Consider the following 11,878-nt stretch of genomic DNA (forward strand, 5'->3'; position numbering starts at 1 on the left):
TGGAGTCTAATTATTCACGAGCTTGTTAGCTAGTTCTGAACTTGAAGGAAAAAGTTTCCTCATTAAGCTTGCAAAAATTAAAAAAAAAAAGGTAATTCAAATTATCTGCTCACTAATTTGTTAGCTGGCTAAAAGCCTAAAACTGAGTACTGCTCTCAGCTTTTTGCTTACAATTGCCTTCTCCAAGACATTCTTAGTTATGAGTTGCTAAAGGGCAGACTCAGGATTTGTGATGATTCTAGGTCATTGCTGGCTGGAAAGACCTCACCTTGCCTTTCATCTGGCTATCTACCTTTAAGCCTTGTCTCTAATTATGAAAGGAAAGCTTTTGTCCTCCAGTAAGAGGGTTTTCAGGTTTCAGAGATCAGTCAGGGAAGGTAGAGAACGTTGTATCCTGGGAATCACCTTGGTGGAGGACATAGAACCATGGATGCCCTACCGTGGAGGGACAAAGTAAGAGCTAATAACAATCCTGCTCTTTAGAACAAAAGCCTGCGGGCTGGTTCAAATGTCACCTGCTCTTTTTTTTTTCTAAAGATAGGAAATTAAATGACCACACCTGCTTGAAGCCTTTGGAACATAGGGCTTGTCTTTCCAGAACCCCGGGGCAAATTAAAACAGCAGAAAGCTCTGATACAAAACCAAAGCTGCTCAGAATAATGTCACTTTCTCTGGTACTGGCAACCTTTAAAGACAGTACATGCATTCATTTCTTTTTGGGGGGCCCTGCAGTCTTCTCAAAGTCAGTCCCTTTCCTAGCTAGAGAGAAATGGATGTGGGTACGGAGGAACAGCTGGGCTCAGTGGGGATAATTATTACACTGCATAGTCAGAAGAAAACTTTTTGTTTAAAGGCCAAAGTAGGCAGTGATCTATGAGGCTCAGCTACACAGAGTAAGAAGGAAAATAAAAAGTGGTTAAGAGCCAGTGTGGGGTTCCAACCCAGTTTTGCCAATTAATGGATGTGTGACCTTAAGGTTTGTGAACTTGAATCCCTTCATCTATTCAGAGGGTCTAAGACTACCTCCTTCACAGGGTGGTGGTGAGAATTAAATGAGAAAATGTGTGGAGAGTACGTAACACACATTCTGGCACATGGCAGGCCCTCTATGAATGATAGCTTTTGTGTTTATTATTCATGTCAAGTGATGCCTCTCATGGATTCTGAAATTACAGCCAGTCTTTGACATCTCTTCTCCGCCTTGAGTCTTCCAAATGAATTTTGTGGTTGGAATGTTTGCCTGTCTCCGGTGGTCTGGTGTTCTAGTTAATCAAGCCATGAATGTCTGTCCCTTTGGAGACATTTTGCCAGGATAATTGGTAAGAAATTGAGTTAGGGGCTGCTACAGTTTTCTCAAGGTCATCCAATCATGCATCTCTCACGTCTGCCTGGGTAGCCTGGCTTTTGTTTCCATCTTCAAAAAGCTGTAAGCGTGGGTGTGAGGTGAGTTGAGACCTCAGCAGCTGCTCATGCCATTTGGAGAGGTGCCAGTGAGAGAGGGAGATGGCGCACGCCCACGTTTGTTTGCTTTTGTCTGTCCACAGCTGGGAGAATAAGAGCAGGGAGCTCTCTCCTAGACTATACCCTGTTTATACTGCCGGCTTGGCCCATTCGTGCTTGCAAATTCCAGATTTTGACCCTAGCCTTATGCTACTTCTTTGTGCCTTATATCTGAGGTCCTCCCTCAAATAACGATAATATCAGTAATAATAATATCAGTTACCATTTTGTATACCCTTCTCACAAGAGATCACATACTGGCTTTGTCATTTATTAGCTCTATAAATTCCAACAATATGACTTACTGAAATCAGCGGTTCTCAAAACTTGCTATACAGTAGAATCATCTGAGGAGGCTTTAAACGTTCCAATGTCCAGGCCACACCTACTAATTACACCAGGACCCAAGCATCAGCAGTTTTAGCTGACACCCCTGTGCAGTGAGCTAACTCTCCAAGCTAGCTCCTTGAACTCAGTGTGGTCCCCAGACCAGCTGCATCCATATAACCTGGGAGCTTGCTAGAACTCCTAGATCTCAGGCCCCACCCAGACCTACTGAATTAGAATCCCCAGATGATTCTCCTGTACTTTAAAGTGCATGGGAAAAACACTGGTCTTATTATTAAATTAGGGGTAATAATAGCCACTGTTTTTCTCAAACTTACCTGCTCATAAGGTTCACCTGGAGTGCCTGATGAAACTGCAATTTCAGTAGGCCTCACTCCAGCCCCACAGAATCAGAATGTCCAGGGCGAGAGTTTGGGAAACCATATTTATACCATGTTCCCCCCAGGTGATTCTTATACCCAGGCAAGTTTGGGAAACACTGAGTTTAATCCTCAAAGAATTATTGTCAGGATTAAGTGAGAAAATAAAGCTCTGTTTTCATTATTATTATTATTATCGTTATATATTGAGGCTGTATTATTGTGTGATACAATGCTGACTGCTTTGTGTTAACTTTCATTGAATGAGATAAATATTTTTGTCTCCATTTTACAGAGAAAGAAACTTGAGTTTCAGAGAAGGAAAGTGACTTGTGCTAGGTCACACAGCTGGGGCACGACTTAAGCCAGGCTGACTCCAAAGCCTGAACTCACCACTCCCTGCTATCATAGAAGTGCAGTTTATGCTTTTCTTTCCTTTCAGAATGAATTTCACCTTCAAGTCAGCTATTAAAATTTCAGATTCATCTACCGATTCACATATCCACCCACCTGGTTTACTCATCAAATATTTTTTGAGCTCCTACTTGTGGGTGAGACACTGTGCTAGGCAGTGAGGGTGCAGCTGTGAACAACACTAGCATGGTTCATTGGAGTGTAGAGTTCAGTGAGGGAGACAGATGATGTACAGCTCATCCCACAAGTGGTTAATTAATTACAATTGAAACAAGTGCTAGAAACACAGCATACTTTGAAAGCACAAAATAAGGGATCCTAACCTAGTCTGTGGAGCCAGGGTAAGCTTCCTGGAGGAAGCCACGTTGATGATGCAGCTTGAAGGATGAGAAGGAGTTAGTGGGTGAAGAGGTGAGGGAACAGTGTAGCAGGCAGAGGGACCAGCATGTGTGAGACTTGATAGCATGATGTATTTGTGGAACCAATAGACTCAGGCTCCCAGCTTCTGACACAGAGTTTTACTTACATGAATGCAGTCTCTGCCCTGGTACCAGAGTGAGCTAAAATACAGATATTTCCACTCCAACCTGCTGTTTAAAAATCCTCAAAAGTTCTCTTTCTCTGACTAGATCAAGTCCCAACACCTTGGCCAGGAATTTAAGATACTTTATTGTCTAACCACTGTCATCTTGATGATATAAATCTCATATTCTGGTCGTGTCAAATTATGACGGTTTCCTCAGTATCTTTTTTCAATGAGTCCATGTCTTATCATAAGTGACTCATGATCTATCTACCTGTCTACCTTTTTTCCCTTCCTTTCTTCCTCCTCCCTTCCTTCCTTCTTTCCTTTCTTCCATGCATCCATCTACCCATCCATCCATCTATTTATTTTGGAGGGAGGAGGGGACTATTCTACTCATTACAGAGTTTAAATGTTCTTCCTTTTTTCACCACTCCCCAGGTGGAGTTACTTGACTCATGCACTATGCTCCCATGATACTTCATTCATACTTTATTATAGTCAAGGTTGACTACAGACACATGGGCACCTCGGGCAGTGTTTTATCTAGGATAGGCCAGCTTATGCTTTAGTAGTAACAAATTAGCACTGAAATTTCAATAGTTGAACTTAACAAAAATTTGTTTATTTTTTTAACAACTATATTGAGATAAAACTCATACATCATAAAATTCACCCATTTAAATTCAATGTACAATGTTCAATTCAATAGCTTTTTTTTTTTTTTTTTAACCTTTGAGAAGATTCACTTTTGGCCTGTGTTACAACTAGAAACAAGGGCATCTTGTATTGGCTAATATGAGTATTAACATGCATTTATGGGATTTCATTAGATAGAGCAAATGACTTTTAATATGTTCAGAGCTGTACAACTATCACTACTATTTAATTTTAGAACATTTCATCACCTCAGAAAGAATCCCTGTACCTATTAACAGTCTCTTCCTAGTCCCTCTCCCAATCCAGCCCTAGGCAACCACTAATCTAAGATTTGCCTATTCTGGATATGCCATATAAATGGCATCATGTAATATGTGGCCCTCTGTGTCCAGTTTCTTTCATGTAACATAATGTTTTCAAGGTTTGTCCATGCTGTATCACATGTCAATAGTTCTTTCCTTTTTATTACTGAATAATATTCCAGTTTATTATGTAACACATTTTATTTATCCAGTTATCAGTTGATTGACAGTTGTTTCACTTTTGAGTTTTTATGGACAAATTTATTTCTCGATTTGTCAAAGTCCGTTGAAACCTCATCCAACCCCCTTCCTGCTCCATGTGCTGACACTGAATGATGTAGGCAGCTTCAGTTTTCTGGCTCCACCAACTCAACACAAGACCTCCATATTCATCATGGCAATGGGAAGAGAAAAGCAATGAGAACTCATATCTGCTCTTGGGTGCTTGGCCTAGAAGTGACACATATTGCCTCTGTTTACAGTCTGCTGACCAGATGTAGTCACAAGCAGTCTGGGTAGTGTACTCTTCCTGTGGGCTCAGAAAAAGGAAAAGAAGAACCAGATACTAGTGAGCACAAGTAATGTCTATCCCTGGAAGGCTAATAATTTGACATCCCTTCAAACCATTATTCTTAAAATATTTGTTAAAAGGGTATTTAGAGAAGAGGCTGAATGTTGTTGGGTGTTAAGAATGAAAACAAATAGGACTCCTCTTGGCAGTATTTAGTCTTTCCGTTGTCCAAGCAAAACAGCTCTGGAATCAAACTTACATCTCTATTTAGCATAACAGAAGGCCTGCCATTAATTTGAAACTTCCTCCCTAAACGATGTTAGGGACCCATAATTATTAGCTGTGCTTTTTAGGTGTCTTATCACCTACATAAGTGCTTCATCAGAGAATCCTTCCCAACTATCCACAGTACTCTCCTCAAAAGGAATTCTAAGAATGGAGTGGTAGAGACAGCTAACTGCCTACCTAACACCCATTCTCCTTATCTTCTTTCTGAGGACAGTATGGTAGCAAGAGTTAGCTGCCTACCTAGTTACCATTTTCCTTCTTTTTCCGTAATCACAGCACTCTGTTGGGAGTAACAATGTGCCCACATTAAAAACTATATTTCTTAGTCTCCCCTGAAGATAAGAGTGGCCAAATGACAATTCTTAGGTGGGGCTTCCAGGAAAGCTCTTCCAAAGCCATTGACTGAGCTGAGTCACCTCTCGTAATCTTGTCTCTTACTACTACTTGGAATATAGATGTGATGGCTAGAAATATAGCATTAGTCTTGTCACTAGGAGGTGATTTTGAGGATAGAAACTATTAGATAAACAACATTGCTTGATAATGGAGCTATCACATCTGCCCTGAACTATTCACTTCCAGACTTCTTTTATGTAAAAGAAGCAGAAGAGAAAATAAAGATGTGTTTAAGCTATTGGAGTCGGGTCTCTGATTCAGCTGGTGTTAGTCAATCTTCAGCTCCAGGCTTGTGGCAGAGGAAATGATTTGAAGAAGTAAGGATAAAAGTTGGCCAAAATAGGCAAAGACAAGACAAGGACTTGCATCCTATGAACATGGGGGAAGCGTTGGGTTGCGAAGGGGAGGGGATGAGAAAAGGGAGGGGCAAGTTAGAGAGGTTAGACAAAGGGGGGTTACTAGTTAGGAGAGTTGATTCAGAATCAGACAGTGCTGAGTTTAAATTCTGGCTTCACTCATTACTAGCTTCGTGACCTTGGGCATATAGTAGGTGTTCGATACAATGTAATAATAATATTAATAGTAAAGAGTTATATAACACTTTTGATGTGTCAAGTGCTGTCCTAAGTACTTTACATATATTAACTCATTGAATCCTCACGACAACCCTCTAAGGTAAGTACTATTATTATCCCCATTTTCTTTCTTTTTTTCTTTTTTGCTTTGTATTTATTTATTTATTTATTTATTTATTTATTTATTTATTTATTTATATTTTATGTTCGTTTCAGGTTTATAGGACAATGGCTAGACATTTATATAATTTATGAAGTGATCCCCCCAATTACTCTAGCACCCATCTGGCACTGCACACAGCTATTACAATAATATTGACTATATATTCCCTACGCTGTACTCAACATCCCCATGACTGTTTTGTAGCTATTAATTTATACTTCTTTATCCCATTCCCATTTTCTAAATGAGCAAACTGTGGCACAGAGACTTTAGATAACTTAACCAAAGTCACAGCTAATAAGTGTCAGAGACATGATTTCAACCATCTGTGCTCAAAACTACATGTTATTAAGAAATTTATCTACTTAGCCAATTGATTGGGTTTTCAAAGTCTCCTAAATCCACTTGCTTTAAGTCCAAAGTGACACTGTACAAGTGACTATTTTGTTGACAAGGAGCAGAGTTGATTACCTTCTCTGGCATATGCTTGCCCTAATTCATAACAATGCAAAGTTGACAATAATTACTATTATTGTGGTTAATCGAGCACATATCAAGCATCAAATGCCATTCAAGAGGTTTTCACTTATGCTGTTTCCTAAAATTAGTATATTAGTCCTATGAGATAGGTAATACTATTTTTACTTAATAAATGTAGAATTCTGGCCCTAGAGAGTTGAAGCAACTTGCTCAAGGTTTCATGGGTAATAAGTGGAATCAGGACTCAGACTCAGGTGTAGCTGAAGGCAAAACTGGAGCTCTTTCTACTGAGTGACACTTTGTTTGTGGAGGGGTGGCAGGTTGGAAAGGCTGGGCAGAGAGTGTAAAGAGGTTGGGCATAGGAGAGAAGAGGCAGGAGGGAGGTAGGGAGGCATGAACAGTCAGTATAGGTTTAATGGGAACCAGACTCAGAGTTGCACGAATCATGGGAATTAGGGCTTTGGTGCCTGTGCTTAATTAATCTTCACTAGCCTCTCTGTCAGTGTAACTATTAAGTTTTATTTATAAGCTTCTGAATCTCTAACAGCAAGTTGGTAGAGTAGAAAAATCAGAGGGTTTGGATACCTGTATTCTTTGTTCAGTATTGTCAATAATTTGCCCTGTATTCTCAAAAAAAAAAAATTTTTTTTATTCCTGTGCTTTACTTTCTCTTAAAATAAAGATTATTTAGGACAAGGCATTGGGAGGATCAGATGAGGCATTTGAGGCATTTCTAAACATTGCTTATTTGTATTTAATTAAATAGAACACTTATTATAAACTCATAATTTGTCAGTAGCAGAAAAAATTAGAGGCCAAAGAGAAGTAAGAAGGAAAAAGAATGTAAATATCCTTTATGGTACCCACCATTCCTTGTCTAATCCATGCCAACCTGCCCCCCAATTTTCCCAGCTTTCTTTGCAGCTGGGGTTGCCATGTGACCCAGTTCTAGCCAAAGAGATAAAAGTGTAAGGCTTTTGCTTTTCTGGCTCCAATGAGCAGATGGAGCTCATGGCATCTCTTGTCCCTAGAATGTAGGATGTAATGTGTGGAGCTGCAACCATCTTGAGACCACAGGGAAAGGCCAAGGGAACAGCACAGATGGCTGGCCTTGACAATGCTGTCTTGCTGAGCTAGTTCCAGCAACCACCTACCTCCAGACTTCTTATTTTGTGAAAAGAATAAACCCTTGTTATATTAAGCCACTGTTAGTCGGATTTTCTGTAACTTCTAACATAACTATTAACATTAATACACTCCCATCATCCAGATATCATAACCAATAACACTTCAGTATGCATTTTTTTCAGATCTTTTCCAATGCATACGTAGCAGAAAAATATTTTAAATTATTAAGAGGTCGTTTCCTCCTAACACATGCTACCTCGTACCTTCTGCGTTCTACGCCCACCATTTGGGCATTACCCATAGGAGACAAGAATCAGTCTAGAAAAACAAAAAGCATAATTCTTGGTTACTCTTATTGTGACTTGAAAACATACAGCAGGGACAAAAGTTTGGAAGCCAAAGTACTTTTGATTCACAAGAACTAGGATTTTTCCCCCACAGAAAACAAAATGTTTATCTACAGATTTATAACAGGTCAACTTCATATATAAAAGAGCAAAACTGGAAGCCTCAGAACACAGTGTGTTTAGACGATAAAACCTAGAAGAAAGAAGACTATAGCTACAAAATAAAAAATAAAAAAATAAAAAAAGAGAGAGATAAGAGTTGGAATATCTGGAGAGAAAACGGAGCATTGGAGGTATGAGACCAGAACTGACATATTAGCTAGGTTCTGAGAAGGAGCTCAGAGCTCTGTCTCACCTGTAAGACTGGGAATGGGTATTAGGAATTGTAAATAGGTTTAGTGAGAATATGAAAACAGAAGATACTTGAGCCTCTCTTCTTATGATGCAAATTTGTTCAAGTTGCTCCATGTCAAACCTTGTACCTTAAGGGACAAAGTAGCCATAACGAGGGTGGAGATTGCAGGGCTGAGAGTATCCTTTCAGATGTGAGAAAGCATCTAAGACTCCCACCCCCACCATGGACCCCTGTAATGAGTCCCAAATGGGCTGAGAATGAATTGAGACAAGGTAGACAAAGAGTGCATAGACTTCTCAACTGACAGCCAGGACAGGACCACAGACATTTGCAGCAGATACCAGAGCTTATGATGGGGACCAGATAAGATGAACTGCAGAGGCCAGGGAGGAGCAAAGAGTAGCACAGGACCAGATGCCACTTCTCTGGATTCCAGGATGAAACATCCGTCCATGAAAGTACTAGAGAAGCAAGGAAGGAACAGGAACTGGGAAGAACTTGAACTAACTGCCTTAAATTAAGAAGTGTCTGAGTTACTTTGAAACGCAAGATTAAGTTTTCTAAAATAGGCGGGAATGTGGGATAATAGTCTAAGTTCAATTTAAAGGAATAAATAAAGCTTAACTTTTTTAGATACTCCAGTACGTATTCTACACATTTTAGCTCACTACCATACCTACATACATTTATAACACAGATGTAATTTTTCCAATATGAAAGAATATTGTACAAATTGTTCTGTCAATTTCTGTTCCCCCCAAATATTATGAACATCTTTCTATATCTATAAATATTAATTTGTAATAGTGATTCTTAAACTTTTTTTGAAAATTTTAAGGATCTGATAAGAATTATATACACAGAAAAATGTACTATGTACCCCACAAAATTATCTGTGTGTAATTTAAAGGTTCTTGTTTAAGAATACAGGTTAAGAATTTTTTGTCTGTGATATAATTTTAATAACGGAATAGTTTATATTATATGGCCACCCCACAATTTATTCATCAACCTTCTATTGTTGGACATTTAGACTCCACTTTTTCTTTATTATAAATGATCTTTATGATAAATTCCTAGAAGTATTAAGGATGTTTCCACTGCAGGTTAACAGAATACCCAAATAAGAGCGATCAATTTTTCTTCTATAATAAAAGATTCAAAAGAAGCAGTCTGAAGTAGACTCAGGAATGCTATCAAGGACCCATACTTTTATTCTCTTTCTGCTCTACTCTGCTTAGCTTTTTGTCTTGTCACCTGATGGTTACAAAATGCCTGCTGCAGCACCAGATATCATATTCTTGTTTAAGGCAGGATGAAGAGGTTAAAGGTAATACATTATCAAGAAAGCGGAGTTCTGTTTAAGTCTCAATAGCCAGAACTGGATTACATGTCTGTAGATCTCTAAGGAAGGCTGAAAATGTAAACATTTAGTTTTCCCAGACTTTTTTAGTGGGGGCAGTTAAGGGAGAAGAGTGGCGGTGGTGGGTTTTTGGTTAATCGGTCTGCCACACAGGGCCCAAGTTTCTGAGCATTTTTAAAGAGTTGATCTACAGAAGTAACATACTCGAAAGGGCTTTATAAACCAAAAAATTCTGTGCAAACTTGAAGTATATAATTTATTAGAAGCGATGCTGTGTTTCTCAGCAGATTGAATATGTAGTTTTATTGCTAATCCCTGGGCAACTGCTTTGCTAATTGGCCACCTCTGGTCAGAAAGACATTGTTAAAATATTCTTTTTATAGAAATAGCTTTTCTATACCCAGTGACCAAATTACTTGTTTATACCCTGTTCTGATATTTAGTCACCTACCGCTGGGGTGTTAGAGAAACAGCATTAGGCATGGTGTCCAAAGACCTGAATTTATTTCTTAGCTGTCATCTGAACACAAGGAAGACAGTTCTCCAGGCCTTGGGCTCCTTACCTGTAGGATGCGAAAAATAACTTCTACTCATGGCATTGCTAGGGGGACAACAGGAGATTATGGATGAGGAAGTGCTGTGAAGTGGAATAGAAATACTGGTAGTTGTTGTTCAGCAGTCATTCTTACTGGCCTCTTTGAGAACTATTGAATCAGAAACAGAGCCTGTGGTTTGCTGGTAAACATATTCTCCAAGAAGAGGGGGGAAAAAACCCAAAACTTGATTTGTAGTGTTTGACGATATCCATGGAATAAATACTCTCACCATGGCTGTTTGATTTCAAGCTACCAACAGTTTAAAAAACAACTGCAAAATTTCCTAATATTTAACACATCTTGTTAGCTGGTATAAGCCAGTTCTAGAATATCATTGGCCCAGAGCACAGAATCAGCTACCTTGTAGTAAAGGGTTCTGACTAGGCCAGAGTTAACATTTGGATACACCTGGCAGGTATAGTTATTTCATTTCATTTCATTCTCCCTTACTCCAATATCTATCTTCACACACACACACACACACACACACACACACACACACACACATACACACACACACACACAAACACACACACACATTTGTGAAAGGGATTCGTAAACTCCAAAGGACCATACTCATGCAAATTGTTTCATGAACTGATTTTTAGTTGTGAATAGTACTAGGCCTATAAAGAAGAGATTAGAATTACAAGTGGAGAGAAGTCATTGAGAACTAATCTGCATGTGCTATTCACTCAGTTGGTAAGTGATAGAAATCCAACTCTAACTGATTTAAGAAATAAAGAAAGTTTATTGGCTTGCAAAACTGACATGTTCAGGGATCGCTTCAGGCAAGGCTTGATCCAGGTGCTCAAACAACAAACAACGTAACCAGGATCTCAGGCAGGCTTTCACTTTACAGTGACAAAATGGCTACTAGCAGTTCCAGTTTAGCCACCCTGGTGAAAACAGAGCACTTCTTTCCTGATAGGCCCAGTGAAACTCCTAGGAATTTCTGAGTTTTTCAGCTGGGGGCATGTGCTAATCTCTAAGCCAACCACAGTTAACCAGAGAAGATAGTACTCTCAGTGGCCAGCCCTGAGCTATGTGCTCATTCCTGGAGCTGGGGATGTAGTTTGCCTATATAAACCAATGAGCTGAGAATGATGACGCTGGTTCCCCAAAGGAAAAGTGAAATTCTGTTACTAGATGAAGAGGGGATCACTTCTTGGCATATCAAACCACCAGATGTCTATTGCAAATCTGATGCACTTCCTGTTGTCTTGGGGATATCTGCATGGCATGAAAGACAGAAGTTCCAATTATAAATCAGATATCCCTTGGCTTCAGCAGCCTGTGGTGCCCAAGGAGGTTGTATTAACATTAAGACTCATACTTTTTTCATTAAAAAATTTGCTTTTAGACGTGGGCCCTATGATATTTCTGAAAAGCCCTCTAGAGTATATCCACGTGGACTCACAAATCAGTCTGGTCACTGTTCCAGCAAAATTGTCCAGCCAGTGCTCTGCTGTTCATTGCTATACTCCAGAGCTGGAAAGATGAAAAGTTTGTGGGCACTGTTCCCTGAGCCCACAGTCCAAGTGGGAGAAGAAATGAACCATAAACACTA

Source organism: Pteropus alecto, unplaced genomic scaffold (assembly GCF_000325575.1).
Source record: "Pteropus alecto unplaced genomic scaffold, ASM32557v1 scaffold75, whole genome shotgun sequence".
Taxonomy (NCBI): domain Eukaryota; kingdom Metazoa; phylum Chordata; class Mammalia; order Chiroptera; family Pteropodidae; genus Pteropus; species Pteropus alecto.